Below are 16,914 nucleotides of genomic sequence, written 5' to 3' on the forward strand. Positions count from 1 at the left end.
TTTGGATAAACATTGTATCAAAAAAAGTACATTATATTAAAAGAAGTGTAGTGACAAAAGAAGAGTAACATAAATGCTAATAGGGGATTTACAGTTATAAAACACAATGTCACAGGTTTTGGGTTGTAAAAAAAATGGAAAATTCATTATCAACAATTTCAAGCTTATCCATTCATGACTTAAAAACTCAAGGGTTGAGCATTGTCTTACGTGCCCGAGTAGCCATTCTCAGAAATGTGCTTAAACGGAAAACAAGCTCTTTATCGGTCAAGGCAAGAACACTTAAATAGGCAGAATCCAAGCTAATAAGCTTTCTCCTATTAAAATAAGGGTAAAGAAGCACCTTGCTGTATTTCATGTAATATTTACAGAAAAGCAAAAAATGTAGGGTTGATTGTCCACTCACCCTGTCACATGGACAGGGTTCTAAATCAAGTTTCGAATGGTAGCCAAGAGGGAAACACAATGAAAATTTAACTGTCCCGTCTCTCAAGCGGAATAGGAGGCACCTTTCCCAGTAACTCATGGGTAAAATAAGATAATTTGGTAAGGGGCAGCAGTGCTGCACAAGAGCCATATAACTAGAAACAGAGGGTTTCTTCAATTCCAGCGCGATTCTTTCTGTGCTGTATGAAAAATAGAGGGCACTTCTGAGTTCTTTTTTTCGGCTTTGCTAGGATTTAAGAAAATACAGCCTTTATTGACGCTGCATAAACTCTGATATAGTCCAAATAGCCAAGGAATATCCATCCCCTTCTCACACTTCAAACAGTCAGTAATAATGTCTCTAGTTAGAGTCGCTGCCTCATTCTTCCAGACCGATAACCAGCAAAGGGCTGGGCAAGCACGTATAAAATCGGTTACATAATTTAAGTTTCATTTTTTGTGGCAAATACATTGTGGTGTGGAGATTGGGATACCCAACAGTTTCCTACAGAATCTGTTTTCTTCCTGCAGGAACTATTTGCAGTACCCCAAATCTCGGCTCCATAAGTGGCCACTGGAACACATTGTAGTTTAAAAGTTTTTAAAATAGCTAAAATAGCACCTGTATTCTTTGGACGGCGAAAACTAAAAATCGAATTGATGGTCTTTGAAAACTTGCTCCTGGAATGGGTGAGGTGCTCAGTCCAGTAGCCGTTTGCAGCAAAAACCACCCCAAGGTAGGGGAATTTGCAGGTGCTTATCAATTCTTGACTGCCAACAGTAATGGAGCTGGGCTGGCGTTTCCGGGGGCAGCATGACATTAAAAATGAATTATTTAATATGAACTCTTAGGTCCAAGCTATCCATGTATTTAACAAAAGACTGTACTAGAATGCGCAGAGAATTTGGGGTGCAACATATAAGAACCGCACAGTCTGCGTATAATAGCACAGGAAGGAGTTTCCCATTGATCATAGGGACGTCTTGGGTCATGGATACTAATGATTTATTCAATCCATTAATATAGATGATAAAAAGAAGGGGGGCCAAGACGCATCCCTGCTTGACCCCCCTTCCAACCTTAATGGGTCCTGAAACCTCTCCGCCTCTGCTGATCCTCACTTGTGCCTGGAGGTCGTTGTGGAGATATGCCAGAAAATGGACCAAAGGCTCACAGGATAGCCCACAGCTTTGACCTATTTACAAAGACAAAAGCTGAGAACAAATCCATGAAGGCCAAATAGACTGGAGAGTTCCGTGCAATGGTGTATTTCCCAATTACAAGGCTAAGGTTGAGACATTGTTCGTTAGTACCAACCTTGCTGCGTAAGCCTAGCTGGCAGGCTCTGAAATGCTACATTGCTCTGACCATTCTACAATCTTATTACATAAAAGCCCAATATTTTAAGGGTATTATTGATCAATTAAAAAGGCCTATAATTATTGGGCTGCAACCGATCCCCATTTTTAAATATTGGGGCAATAATACTCTTTGCCCAGGTGTCAGGTAACAAGCATACATTAGATTGTTGAAGACGTTCAGAAGAAGCGGGTCCCAAAAGTCCGGTTTCCATTTAATAAAATCTATTGGTAGCCCATCAGGGCCAAGGGCCTTGTTCCCAATGCTCTGATGAATAGCTTCTTCTACTTCGGAAAGTGTTATCTGAATACAGGTAAATGAACCATGTTCATACTGGTCGGTCTCCGATAGGAGATGGCATAGATTTTAGAGAAGTGGGTTTCCCAGGATTGACTAGAAATAGTGCAGCTGATGGGAGTTAATAACTGTCCCATAGACCGAAGATCTCTTACGGCAGACCAAAACGATTTACCCTTTTTAGCAGTTACAGCCTGCGATAGGGTTTCCCAACAGTCCCTTAAGAGTACTCCCTTCCGATTATTAACTGATGTGTTCTACTTCTGCCTAGTCAGTTTCACGTCTGGAGCATACTTAGGTTCAACTGACAATACCATATGCAAATTCCTATTAGCCAGTGAACATTCATAGTCAAACCATCTAGGGTTCTGCTTTCTCAAAGATGCAGGCTTTGACAGAAAGGTTTTAATAGCCAGACAGAGTTTAGAGAAATCACAGACTACCTCTGGATGCGGGGTTTGAAACGACAAGCAGGAATGAATGAGGGGCAAATTATCCTTCGCTAGTGACTTGAACAAATCCCCATTGTCAATGCCCCTCCATATTAGTCTTAAATTGTCAGTTGATGGCATTAAGTCTCTGGCCTGCATTCGGATGAGAACGCGGGTTGTGAAGCCAATCTCAATGCTATTTTAATAGGGTTGTGATCCCCTTGGGGTAATTAGAGAATCCGCGAGCAAGTAGGAGATAAAAACAAAATCTATTGTAGACAAATAGCCCCTGCCTCTACATGTCGGACGGTAATTGTTAGTCGCGTGTAATGTACCCATCTGATCCATGACATTGACCAGGTTATGCAAACACAAAAACACTGCCAGCTCTACGCCCCTACGGGAAGAAGGACTTAAATTATATGGCTCTGCACCAAGGTGCGTATTGTTAAGTTTTGCATTAAAATCTCCTAAAATAATCCCAATAATATTACCCGAACATTGCTGATAGTCTAAATTAGCAATAACACCGAAAAGCTCAATGAAATTCTTGTTGGGAATGGAAAAGAAATCATTATTAAAAAAATTTACCAAATAAAAAGAAACTCTTCTCTTGTAAAGTACAATTTGAAAGTTGCAACTGTTAGTTGGAAGTATATGAAAACTTTCTCCAGCTGCTACATTATGCCCAATAAAAAGGCCCCCTGATGATCGGCCCAATTTTAGCCAGACTAGCTCCGTGCGGTGCGTAGCGAGCGAGCGCAGCGAGCTCAAACACTACTTGGGTGGTTTAGGGGGGTTCTCCCCCCACGAAAAATTTGGGAAAAAACAGACCAAAATGGTGAATTTTACAGCACATTTTTCATTACATATTCAATTGTATCAACTTTCAAAGCACAGTGAATGAATGAATGAATACCTTCTTCTATAGCGCATGGCTACTCTTGAGCATCCCAGCGCTGTAAGACAAAGGAAAATAAAGACACTATTGGAAAAGGTGCGTCTTTAAGCGCTTCCTGAAAGCAAGGTGGTTTACAGTACATAGTAGATGATGACCTTAAAGAGCACTAGGTTACCCACCCAGTCATATGTACCCATAGACATTCTTACAGAGAGCATGAAAAATAGACACGAGTATTGAATCAGAATACCACACCGATGCATTAATTGAAGGATTTGGTCAAATCTATTTATTAACCTCTGTCCAACATAACCATGAAATCATTATATTGAATGGTAAACATATTCTTGCCATAGCACTCTGTAGTTAATTATGTGTTTTTATAGAGCGCGTACTTTACCCGAAGGTGTCAGAGTGCTTTACAACAAAACCTGTTAAATTTCATAAGGACTTCAGAGTACATGAGTATGTGTTTTGTATATTGGATTACAGTATTTGATCGAAAATGTAAAAATGTCTCATGTCTAATTGAAGCTAAATGATTGTGGTGAATATTTGTGCACCTTTGTGTATTTGTTGACTGCTTAACTTTAGACTCCGCCCACTTCATCCTCATAGTGCTACGAGTCCTGATTCTAATGCCAGAATGCGTCTTAGCGCAATGCAGGCGAGGAGGGGGGGTCCTAGGATTCAAACGGCATGTACTCACCTGACCGTCTAATCACCCCTATCCCCAAAACGGTCGGTCATACATTTGCTGTGCACATAGATGTGCAGTTGTACACACAGCTTATATTCCACTGCAGCTACAGTTGTGAAGCAGGGGCTGAGACAACAGCAGTTTTGGCACAGGGCGGAAGGTCTCAAGAGCGCAATGTGTTGACGCATGTCCACAATCTTGAGACGTGGCGCCTGCTATTGGCAGTTGGCATTGAAGTCAAAGTTTGGCTGCTTCTGATCATGAAATGCGGTCTTCGCTACGTAAATAGTGGTGGTGTCAAAGGAAATATAGGATTTTAGCAAGGAATTTGAATAGATGTAACATTTGCTGCCTACTGCAGTCAGAGCGCAGCGGCTGTATTACGTCTACACCCTGGCAGCGGGTAGCAGCTGGTACTCTGACAGGACAGACTCAGCATCACAACGCAGTGATGCTACCACGGCCCCGGATTCGGAGCCGGTCTGTAGAAACGGTGAACAGGCAATAAACAAAGCAGCCATGCAGACTGTGGTGATAGACAGTTTGTGCAAAGGATGCAGTAGGCGAGGTAGTGGATTGGATAGTGAATGAGGCAGGCTCAGAGCTCAGGCGCGTGAACCATATACAGTCAAGGAAAGCACAGTGTTGTCTGCAGGCTCATGCAGATCTGTATAGGCCGCGCGTAGGCGTGGTATGCCTGATAACACAGACAGACTTACAGCAGAGCCAGAATGGAAACAGTAAGTCAAGGCAGGTGTAGAGTTGATATCAGCATGGAAGCAGAGGGCAAGACTGAAGTGCAGGCAGGGAGTGTTATTACTCACTGGCAGGCAAGGACCATCTTCAAATAGTAAGGGAACGACAGAGGCACTATGCTTTTACATACAGGCAGTCACACAGCAGGTCTGGATAAGGCAAGCAGTCAATGAGGTGTAGTACTGTTGCATTTCGAGAGTCCAGGATCAGGGAGTAAACGCAAAGGTGCACAAAGCTGGCAAGAATAGGCAAGGTGCAGGTAATGCAGGTGGAGTGAATTTACATGTGCAGGCAGCTAGACGGTGCAGGCAGTTAGAGTGCAGGTGTAGTGGTGCTGCATACAGTATAGATGAACAGTGTACAGGCAGAGCAAGCAAACTGCTGCTGCCTGCGGAGGCAGAGATGCTCCAGATAGGCTGGGTCCAGGTTGAGCACACATAGGATTCGGGAGCATGAAGAAAGGCATAGTGAACCCATATATAAGAAGGGGAGCACAAAGTGCTCGCATAGTGTTGCATAGGCATGGGGCACCGTGAAGCTCTGGATAGACAAGGAACAGGCAGTTCAGGCACATGGATGTTATATGTTGGCGTGCATGGGTCAATGTGGCTGCGCGATAATCTGTCGTCGATATTCTAGCAGAATACATTTGACTCTCAATGTCACTTAGACATTATTTGTTCTTCTTTGCATGAAGATTATTTAACTAAGCTGGGTTGTAGAGAAGAGACCTTTGTTTGCGACAATGTATGGGATTATAAGAATAATGTACTGCAGACTGCTGACTGGTGCTTACTCTGTGGCGATAGTTCCTGAATGTAAAAATTATGCAATGTTGCTTTATAAAAAGTATTTTTTTAAATAGGCTGGGAGGATGCGGTGCAGGTAAACAGTTGCTACCGGCAGGGAGGCACAAGGCATGTCGGGATAGGCTGGTCACAGGCAGAGCATGTGAAGTGGTGGTGTGAGCAGGAAGTGTGCGAGAATATTTACCTCCCCAGGCAAAATTCTGTTTTGACCCTGGAGCACTCCCCATGCAAAGAAAAAGAACATTTTACTGTCTCGTGCTGTTATTTGATGCCCATCCCAGGGCAAAAAAGACCTCACACATACAGAAGAGATGCATTGCCTTTCCAAGTATTAAGGCACAGAGCGAGCGGCTCATGTTTAGCCAGATTGATCTGCATAAACTCCATTGGCTGCCTATTCGCCAGCGAATTGAGTTTAAAGTGTGTTGTGTAATCCACAGATGTCTTCATGGATCTGGCCCTAAATATCTGGCTGAATTATTCCGGCTGTATATTCCGACCCGCTTATTGCGTTCCAGCAACCAATTATTGCTGCAGGTCCCTCGTATTAAGAAGGCAAGGGTTGTGCCCTGTCCTATATGGGCCCTACTCTATGGAACACTTTGCCCCTCATTTTAAGACAAATTACTAACATTTATGCCTTCAAGAAATCCCTGAAGACTCATCTGTTTCCGGCTGTGTAAGATCTAGGGCTTTCTATGACTATGTTTCTGATCTGGCATCTTGGAAGATCATAAGCGCGGAGATACCCCCCGGGGACGATTCCTGCGCTGTAGAAGAACATAAATAAATAAACAAATAAATAAATAAATTGAGGCAGTGTAGGAACACTATAAACCTACCTTCCAAAAGCAGATTCTCACCCCTAGGAGGGAGTTTCTGGGATCAAAACAGGGCGAACTGTGCGTTGCCATTGATGCAGATATTCTAGGAGGAAAAAGTTAACAAAAGGGAGAAAGCCAGCATTTTTAACAGCAGGCTGTAGTGACAGGCGTCACAGCCGTTATGCTGCTCGCACCAAATCAAAAATTTTAATCATGATGATTGGCACTGTCTGTGACGGTGATAATCATCATGATTAAAATTTGTGATTTATTGCGTGCAGTCGCCCCGCGATGGTGCCAGGAGCAATTCAAGCCACCTGACCTCTTTCCGCCCTACTCACAAAAATCCACTGCGGAGATTAGAACCGGGCCTATACCTTTTGTTTTGTTTTAATCCCGGGCCCGGCCCCCCGCCCAGTACCCACTGCCCATGATGATTCGATTGATTGCAGCAGGCCAGGTAAACTCACCTCTGTAGGCGGCAGACATGGGGGCTATAAATAATTAAATTATGGCCCTGGCAACGGTCACAATGCCTCTCTCTGTCTCAGTCGTATGTCTGGGATCACTTTAAATTGCGCGAACCCCCAATGCGCATGCGGCATAACTCACCAGCCCTTCCCTAAGGGTGAACTAAAGAGTGCGCACAGACGTGGCGGCCCTGGGAGGGGACATCTGCGCACTTCGCAGTCTGGCACTGATAATTAAATTCAAGCACCAGCACCATGGCAGTTTGTGCTTTTCCCCCCGCACCTCGGAGCGGGGACGCAGAGTAACCCAGACTACCTGACCTCCGCTCCTCTGCTGCTCCAAAACCGGCCCCCTGTCAAAAAAACGGCCCCCACCCCATCCAGCCTACCGGGGGATTGCCCGGTGCCCAGAAGTACCAGTCCCGCCCTGATCCCCAGCTAGATTAGGAACCCCAGCCAAAACTAACACATAGGGACAGGAGGCAGGGGATAAACTTAGCACGTCAGTATTTGGTCTCAAACAGGCTTTCCTAGGGCAATTGGGAATATCCCTGCTTAAACTTATTTCACTTGCAGGGGCGTAGGTGAGTAAGACAACTTCTTCCTAAGGCTAGGTTTGAATTATCTGTATTTCCTAGAGGGACATCCTGTCTGTCCCTTTGTTTACTATGGGAATTTAGCCCAGGGAATGCATTTATATTACTGCAATTTGTATGCAAGATAACAGAGGTAGTATCTTTATAAGAGACAGAGCTGGGATGTGACTCTAGCCCAAGTGTGTTACTCATAGAAGATGGGAATAATCCAACCCTGCCAATGTTTTGAACAGAGTTCACATTCCTGCCCATTAAGTTAGCCAATTCAGAGTTCAAACATTCCAATTTCCCAACAATAAATTGAAATTCGTATCAATCACGTTCTTAATGTCAACCAGGGCAATTTCAATAGGTTTCAATGCAGAGGGGGCAACAACAACATCTCCCACAATGTCTATATTAGTGTTGTGATGGGCAGGGTTGGAAGAAGCATCAGTCTGTGTGCCCAATGAAACAGAGCGAGTAACCACCAGGTTTATTACATTATTAACGGGTTGGCAACCTTTAGAATTTGTAGGCTTAATCATCCCTGCATTTCTCTTTCTTTTTACAGGTTGTGTTTTCATTTTAGCGTTCGTTTGAGGACATGCTGCCCGTGCTCTAGTGTTGATGCCAGGTGCGTCCGGGATGTCCATATTGGGGGCTCCCGGGCTTGGCAATGATGAGTCTAGGGAAACAGAGCGTGCTTCAGCTCGCAGTGATTTATGGGGGGTTTCCACATGTTACACTGTCAGTGTTCGGGCCGCCTAATGATAGACGGTAGTGTAGTGTTACAGGGTCCATGGACAGGCGTCGCTCTGTCAATTCGATTTTGTTGGTCAGCAGGGACTCTGCCCTCACAATAAAAGCGTCTAATGTCCCTGATACTCCTTTGGGTTTACTCATCGTTCCAAGAACTCAGAACGGTCCAATTATAATACCGAAAGATGGCACACTGACAAGCAGTTTATACCAATTGTGTTTGTATTACCTTGAAACACAGATATAGGGAATGCTCCCTTGATGATGGATGTCAGAGGGGTGGCCCAACCCAGCCTCTTCCAGTCCCTGACGGGCACAGACTGGCCTGCCCTTGGCCCGCGCGCGTCCACGCTGCGGGAGCTCCGACGCTGTTTTAAGGGCCTCCTGGCGCGTCCGGTGATCGGTGGGCTGTGCGCTGCTCTGGGGCTGCAGGGCAAGGGAGTCCGCTTCCCTTGCGGCTCCAAACAATGCAGGGACCCCGGCGCTGAAGACACTGGTGCGGCGAAGTGTTTTGAATGAGCTCCCGTGCTGTGGGAGCTCCAACGCTGTTTTAAGCGCCTCCTGGCGCGTCTGGTGTCCGGTGGCCTGTGCGCTGCTCTGGGGCTGCTGGGCAATGGAGTCCGCTTCCCTCGCGGCTCCGAACAATGCAGGGACCCCGGCGCGGAAGATACTGGTGCGGCAAAGTGTTTGGAATGAGCTCCCACGCTGCGGGAGCTCCGACGCTGTTTTAAGCGCCTCCTAGGACGTCCGCTGACCGGTGGGCTGTGCGCTGCTCTGGGGCTGCTGGGCAATGGAGTCTGCTTCCCTCGCGGCTGCAAACAATTCAGGGACCCCGGCGCTGAAGACACTGGTGCGGCAATGTGTTTTGAATGAGCTCCCATGCTGCGGGAGCTCTGATGCTGTTTTAAGCGCCTCCTCGTGCGTCCGGTGACCGGTGGGCTGTGCGCTGCTCTGGAGCTGCTGGGCAATGGAGTCCGCTTCCCTTGCGGCTCCAAACAATGCAGGGACCCCGGCGCTGAAGACACTGATGCGGCAAAGTGTTTTGAATGAAACTTCCATTGTGTAGTCAAAGTATCATTTTCAAGGACTTCTGCTGGAAGTTCTGTTGTAGGCGTGTTAGGTCTGTGAACCATTGTTTAAGAAATGTTTCATTTTGGGTTGTACATCTCCGGAATGTTGCTAAGGAAATAGGTGGAAGATGTATCTTACCTTAAGGAATAGGCCAGTACTAAAGATTTAGAAAATTATGTTGTTTCTGATTTGCCAATGCATCCCTAACCATGATCATACCATGTTGAATTTGTAGAATCTATTAATAGCTTGTGTGAATTGTGTATAAAACCTCTTGGGTTTTAGAATCACAGGGGTCATTTTTAGGGCTCGCTGCGAAAAGCGCACGAAAGCGAGCGAAAGCGCGCTCTCGCAGAGAGCACTATAGCTGTCGGCTCAGCCGACAAACGAGGGGCGACAGGAGCAGGTCACGCGCACATTGAGACGCATGGCAGAGTCGGATTCCGACGCGCGCCTTGGGATTGGGTCGCGCGCGTCGGAATCCGACTCTGCCATGCGCAGTAGCTTTCATTTTCGTTAGTTTTGTTTTGAAGGCTGGTTAAACTAAGTTGCCCTGGTTGTAGGAGGACGTCCCAGTCCCGCATGTTGTGCCGAGCGCTCGAGAGCAGGCCGTACTGTTCAAGGGCTGGTCATGCCACGGCGCCCCCACTAACAGCTCAAGACAGCCGGATGATGACGCAATCTCATGCCAATCCGGGGGGAAGGCAGCCGTGGGGGAAGGAACCAACTCTTAAAGGTCGCGCGAAAAATGCATTCCAAAGCCGCCTCTTCATATCTCGCCGCCGCCTGATCTCTACTCTGACCAACATTAATTGTTTATGGTATTTCTCCATATTTTACGTTTTATAATGCCTACCTCTTTCATGTGGCCTAACGGATAGAGTGGTTGACCTCGGAGCTGGGGAACTGTCCCTTCTACTCTTCCTTCTTTTTTCTCTTGCTTTCAGCATTTTCCCTGTTTGTCTATGCTTTTATACCGACCTCACTCCCCTTGTTCTTTCTTGTCCTCTTCTCGCTGGCAAATACGCACTATTACGATTTCTACCAACCTTCCGCTTTTCTTCTACATTTCTCCATCTTTACGCTTCCACATTTCTCACTTTGTTTTTCCGAAACTGCTCCACTATGGTCCCTGTCCTCCTGCTAACCTTTGTATCTTTTTCTTGTCTCTCCTGATAGAAACCGATTAGGAAAAAAAAGCGGATAAGTCTTTACAGGTCCAGTGAAAGGCGTTATGCTCAGTTGGCATAAGATTCTCAAAACTTAGTAACTATGATTACAGTAAGCGATCTCACATTAGGACCAGGAAGAAGGTTCAAGTTCAGCTTCGAATAAAAAGGAATTATCTGCTTACAGAATAGATAGGACTTTACAGAGAGTATATACTGGCTGTGAAGTATGCAGATTTAGCTTTTTAGAGACTGTTTACATTCTGTGGATGGAATACGCTGCTTTTAGGCTCGAGTTCTTTACTTAGATTCCTTACAGCTTGTAGAATACAAGGCTTAGTTACAGAACACGTAGGGTCCTTTGCAGAAAAGAGTGTTTGCAAGCTTTGAAATACCCTTTTTACAGAATATGTAGTGTTCTTTATAGCATTTGGAGGCTGTAAAATATACTGTTTAGATGACGTAACATGTAGGGTCGTTTACAGTGAGACTGTTTCCAGACTGTCAAATATTGTGTTTACTGCACCGAGTCCTTTACAGTTAAAGTGTTTACAGGTTATAAAATGTGCTGTGTACAGAACATCCGGTGTCCTTTCCAGCGAGGGTGTTAGCCTGCTGTGAAATATGTTGTTTGAGGTTGGCAAGAGTTCTTTCCAGAGTGCCATGTAGAATATGCTGTTTACATGATAGATATAAATCTTTACACAGAGTTGTTGAAAATGGCAATGTATATGCACATAAGCGGCGTTCATTTGTGTTCACTGTACCCCTTGTTGTAAGCAGAACGGACATCGCGAAACACTGACTGTGTTATCCCACCAGCATAGACCCATGCACACACGTACACGACAGCCATTTTAGGCACCATGGCCTCTCTGCCCGTTTGTTAAACCCCCGGCACCCCTCCCCGCGCGCACTGCTCATGCATCGGCCATAAGACCCTCTCCCTCTGCGTGACCCTGCTCTAGAAGTAACACTCCTGCTTGACCCACACCCCCCATTTCCTCCCAAGAACACCCTTCCCCTCAGCTGACGAGCCCCCCCCAGCTGCACTTGGCCTTTCGACCCGGTCCCAAGTCCTAAGACCAAGCCTCGTGGATGTACACCCCCCCTTTTTCCTGCCCAGCATAACAAAACCGTGATACACCAACCGAAGTGCCCGATCTTATCGCCTGCCCAACCTTTGATCTGATCATCCCCTCCTGCCCTCGTGTCCTGTAGGAATGTCCGGCTGAGAGATCACAATCTCTTGTTACATTCAGGAGGGGAGGATGACATCTGAGCGACTGGTATGGGAATAGGCCTGAAGCTGGGATTCCAAGCATGCTTTTTCCTACTTCAAAGCGTCTTTATTGCAATAAGGAATGTTTGTGCATCATAAACATGTGTATAAAAGACGAAGCCTCAGAGAAACTTGTTAGAGCACCTCCTGAAGACGCTATGCGAGTGTCCGAAATGACAGGCTCTCCTCATGAGAAATAAAACTCTGTTCTTGTTTTCCTGCTTCCAGCGCCCGTCTCTTTATTTGGTAATTGTTCAAGATGGGAACTAAGAGGCGTCCTGCGCCAGCAGCCTGGGCATCAGGTGCGATATGGGCTGACTTTTCCACAATTGGCGCCCACGTGGGGCCCATCAGCGACATAAGGTCCGGTAAGAGAGGTCCAGACGATGGGGTGAACATCTAAACGATTGGAGTATACCTGCCTTGAGAGGGCCCTCGTCCGGCTGCCGATTGAATGAACTTCACCGATTCCGAACGGACCTCTCTCAAGTGACCTACTGTCCTGACTGGAATCCCACAGGAATGCTGCGGTAAAAACATGGAGAAAGAGAACGATTGGGCGCTGGAAAAGGGAAGGCGAAGAATTGCCCACACGGTCCGGTCCGGGTAAGGTTAAGTAGGACGTCTTTACGTCCGATTGGTAGGAGGGCTTTATCCATCTGATTGATTGATTGATTGTACTTGAAGTATTGGTTCTCTTTGAGACATTTTCTATTTCCAAACGGCGATGAATAGGAACGTTCCTCTCTCTTTGCAAATAGTGAAGGATATCAAACAGGGAAGAATAGAAATATTCTGCCCCCCTTTGCAGATAGTGAAGGATAGGTAATGCAGATTTTTGTCCCCTATTGTAATCCGTCATGCCCATTTTTTCTCCCCACTGATTGATTGATTACTTGGACATTTTATTGTTCAAGGAATAGTTTGTTCGAGGCATTCCCTGTTTGCAAATAACGTAGAAAAGAAATATTCTGTCTAATCTTTGCAAGTAGTGAAGGGTAGGTAATGTGGACCTTTGTCCCCCGTTGTAATCTCTCGTGCCTATCTACTCCCCACTGATTGGTAAACTAGTTCCACCCGGACCATTTATTAGAGGTAGGTCATCTGGCTCGACCGGAGGGCACCCCTAATAAAAAGGACATATGCAACAATAACGAAGTAATCACCGTATCCTGTTAACAGAAACTTTAGCATGAAACACGCTAGAAAGAGAAGAAAAAAAAACTAAGAAAGAAATAAGAAAGCAAAATCAGTAGGCCACTGATGAGTTTTTGATTTCGCTACAAATAGGAAAACGTTAGAAATAGCTCACGATAAAACACATGATTTCGCTAGAAATAAGAAACGTTAGAAATAAGCCCGTAATAAGAAACATGAAAATGGTGAGAGAAGCCAAGCTTGACATCGCGACGGCCACGAGGCAACTAGGCTTCGCCACCCCTCACTGCTCCAAACATGTCTGTCCCACCGCCTGCCACGCCCCAATAACGGTAACATGAGATAGATACAAGTCAGCAGATACCTACCCCCATTCTGGAAACTCCAGAAGTGCAACAGGTCCGCGGCTACGCCCCTCCGGAAGACGAGATCTTCGGCACGTGTAGGGCGGGTCCTGCTGCCAGCCGTCGGCCGAGGAGGTCGTCGCATAAGGTGGACCAGAAGAGGAGCCGAGGCCGACGGGATCCGGGCGTCCCCTCCTCTTCTTTCTTCAATAATGGCTGCGACAACACGGGGGGGATGTCTTGCCCATGCCATCAACCCCCCCCCCCCTCGTATCTCCTGGTCCAGCCCCGGCTTGGTATGAGCTCCCCGTTCGGCCCTGAAGCGGCGCCTTGCAGGCCACCGGGGGGGGGATGTCTTGCCTATGCCTCCGACCCCCCCCCCCCCTCTCATCGCCTGGTCCGGCCATCATGAATGTTAACGCCGAGAAAAACGGCGTGGGGTGCGCTGGGAGGGAGAGGCGGCGCGAACGAGCCTCTCCCACCTCCCCAGCTGGAGGCCCCCAGTGGCACCCCCAACGCTCCACTCACCCGACAAGGGTTCGTCCACTCTTGTGATGCAGTGACTGCTGGAACTCGTAAAATGGCGGTCGACCCTGCAGGAGCGGGCCCGGCGTGAAGGGATGGCCCGGTTGCTTGTTAATTAAGAAATGAGTCCCACAATCAGAAGTGTTCTCCTCGACTTTGAAGATTCTATAAGAGCCACGGGGGCCCCCGACCCCCGCAGACACCCCCGATGGGGAATGACTGCCATGATTGCCCGCGGAACGATGAAAATGTAGCCGCGAGACGTCGGCGCTCCCATGCTGGCGCCAGCCTCAGTTTGAATGACTAAAATCCTGCAGACTACAGTTCGGATCAGTTCCGGTGAAAACCCAGTATGACCCGATAGAAAAAATTGTTGCCTCCCTCCCCCTTTGACTGATGGTTCATACCGCCGATCCTTTCTGTTGACCTTTAACGGAACTTTTGGACTGCCGAAAGAGGCTCTGGGCCAACCACGAGTTGGTGGAGATTTTGACTATGCCTGGATCTGCCTGGCTGCACCCAAAATGGCGTGGTAAAAATGAAACTTTCAACTCCTTGTTGTACCCCGATTGCTCAGCCTTGGTGTCATGAGATATGTATGCAGTTTTTTTAAACACAATGAATTGATATGGGATGGGTACTGATTATGTGTTCGGACAATTAATTGACATGAGATGGGTACTGATTGAACATTCGGACAATGAATTGTTGTTAAGTTTTGGCGCATCATGATTATTGAAAGTTCGAATTTTAACACTTATGATACTCGCTCACACTGAAGTTTCGATATGATTTTATTGCACTTGTCGCACTTTTTATTATGAAATCAACGACCACCGACTCCATTAGGTTTTCCACTAATAAGTCTCCCCACATGTACAGTTCCAGCCTGCTCCGTGGTCGGCCCACGGGGTTGTAGGCCCGTATTTGTGCACCGACATTCTTATTAAAGATTTTTGGAAAAAACAAACGTAGTTGTCACGCGTAGATTGGTAAGTTTCGAATAAATGACCACTATTTCCGATATAACTAAAATACAGGTGAAATGGCTCAGCTCGATTAGTTAAGGGTTAAAAAGTATAGTACGCAGAAATATTGCAAATATGAACGGTCCAGGTTTTTGTTGTATGTGTTTTTCATTTTTGTACAGCCTAAAGCAACTGCTAAAGATCCTGGTATTTAGCCTATACTTTATACGCTACCTGTATCAGGAAAGTTGTTTTAAAATGCCCCTAAGTCGCCCCGAAGGAGTGACACCTGACCTCCCTAGTACGAACAACAACGACCCCGTACCACTGTAGGTTATCCCTTTTCCTCAAAGGAGAGCACGAGCTCGCCCCCCACTTTGCACCGACTGCCCTTTGTTCTGACCCCCCCCCCGCACACGATCCGTAATACCACACTTGGGCGACCTATGCTATCCACAGGCTTCCGATAATCATCTCTCCCACACTAAACGGTCCACCCGGGCTTAAACGCCAAGTTGGCAGGGACTGCGTCCCGTGGAGATAGGCCGAGTATGCAGTAAGTAAAAGCCTTTTCGGGTTTATGCGCGCTAATGTGTTTTTAAAATGCTGCCCCCGCCCCCCCCCCCCTTCTTTTTCCCTCTTTCTGCAGGTCACATCGGAACGTCGATTAAAGTACGGGAAAAAAAATGGTGATCTAGCGGACAAAGAGATGGGAAAAAGGGGTTCGATTATGGTGCCTACACACGACGAGCGAACAATGACTATTTCTCTCCCTGAACTTAGCGCTTGGGAGGACAGCCTGAAGCGGAAACTACAAAATATGACTTCGCTTGGCACCCCGAATAATACAACCAAGAATGACGTGCACTAATGAATAAATTCCTACGTTTAACTAAATAGGGAAAGTTTAAGGAATATTCCAAGGTGAGGTTTACCCAAGTACCCTCCGCTTGGGGGACTAGGAATGTTGCCAGTGTTTAAAAATCTACTACCTCCTTTTCGCACCCTCATAGACATGAAACTTAAAGCTGCCCCATTGTTCTCCCAACTGACACCCACTGTTGCCTCAGCCTGGAAACACATTTGCTAAAAAAAAAAAAAAAAAAAAAAAATGATTCGAAAATCCCACCGTGAGCATTAGCCCGACCAGGTTAGTTCTTGACCAATTGCCAAAGGCGTAAGTGTGTGCAACCAAAGCCACCAGTAAAGGCAGCCGACAATAAAAGAGAAGAAAAAGGTAAAAAGAGCTTAGGATGCTAAGGATGCGCAGCATACAGGAAGAGATCATTTTGGCCAATAACTGTTCTATGTTTTGTCTTGAATTTTTGTATATAATACCAATAACTGTTCTATGTTTTGTCTTGGATTTTTGTATATAATACATGTACTGTCTCCCCCGCCTGAGTTTGTGTGCACGTAATGTATGGATCTACGTCGTCCCTCTGCCTGTGTTTCCATATTACATGACCCCTGCTGTTCTGTGTTGTGTGTGCACTGAATGGTCCATTATTGTACACGTTTCTCTCTCTCTCTCTCTCTCTCTCTCTCCATGTCATACGTGTACCGAATGGTTCGTTTAGAGTGCGGACGACTCTCTCTCTCTCTCTGAGGGTCCCCCTGTTCCCTCCTCCCTTGTGTGGTAACGTTGTGCCCCACCGGCACAAACTTAATTGGGTCTCTTCGAACACAAAGGTGTTCGGCAAAATTGACAGGAACTAAAACGATTGTAACTTGCCATATTACTACCTCTCCTTTCTGCAAAACGATATAACCCGAGTTGGTAATGAAAGAAAGGACAGGTAAGACGACTGATGTCCCCTAATCTGGCCTTTTTATAGGGGGACTATAATGTCAATGGTCTTCTGTTTTTCAGTTCGTTAGAAATGCAATCCCCAATGCCCAGATTGCCTCACCCCTCTGCACTTAAGTGCGGATGTCCAAAGCGTCCTCGCTTCTCCCGATTGACCCCAGCTCCCTGTCCAAAGTGTCCTCGCTTCTCCCGATTGACCCCAGCTCCCTGTCCAAAGCGTCCTCGCTTCTCCCGATTGACCCCAGCTCCATATCAGCTATCCCCGAAGCGTAATTG

At 46.5% G+C, this 16,914-nt stretch overlaps 1 protein-coding gene across 10 annotated transcripts in view; it reads left to right on the forward strand.

The window, feature by feature from the left end:
* GFY (golgi associated olfactory signaling regulator) overlaps positions 1-16,914 on the forward strand; it is a 242,513-nt gene that overhangs the window by 129,414 nt on the left and 96,185 nt on the right. The gene's annotated exons all lie outside the window — the stretch shown is intronic.

The sequence above is a fragment of the Lissotriton helveticus genome, chromosome 7, assembly GCF_964261635.1.
Source record: "Lissotriton helveticus chromosome 7, aLisHel1.1, whole genome shotgun sequence".
Lineage (NCBI taxonomy): Eukaryota > Metazoa > Chordata > Amphibia > Caudata > Salamandridae > Lissotriton > Lissotriton helveticus.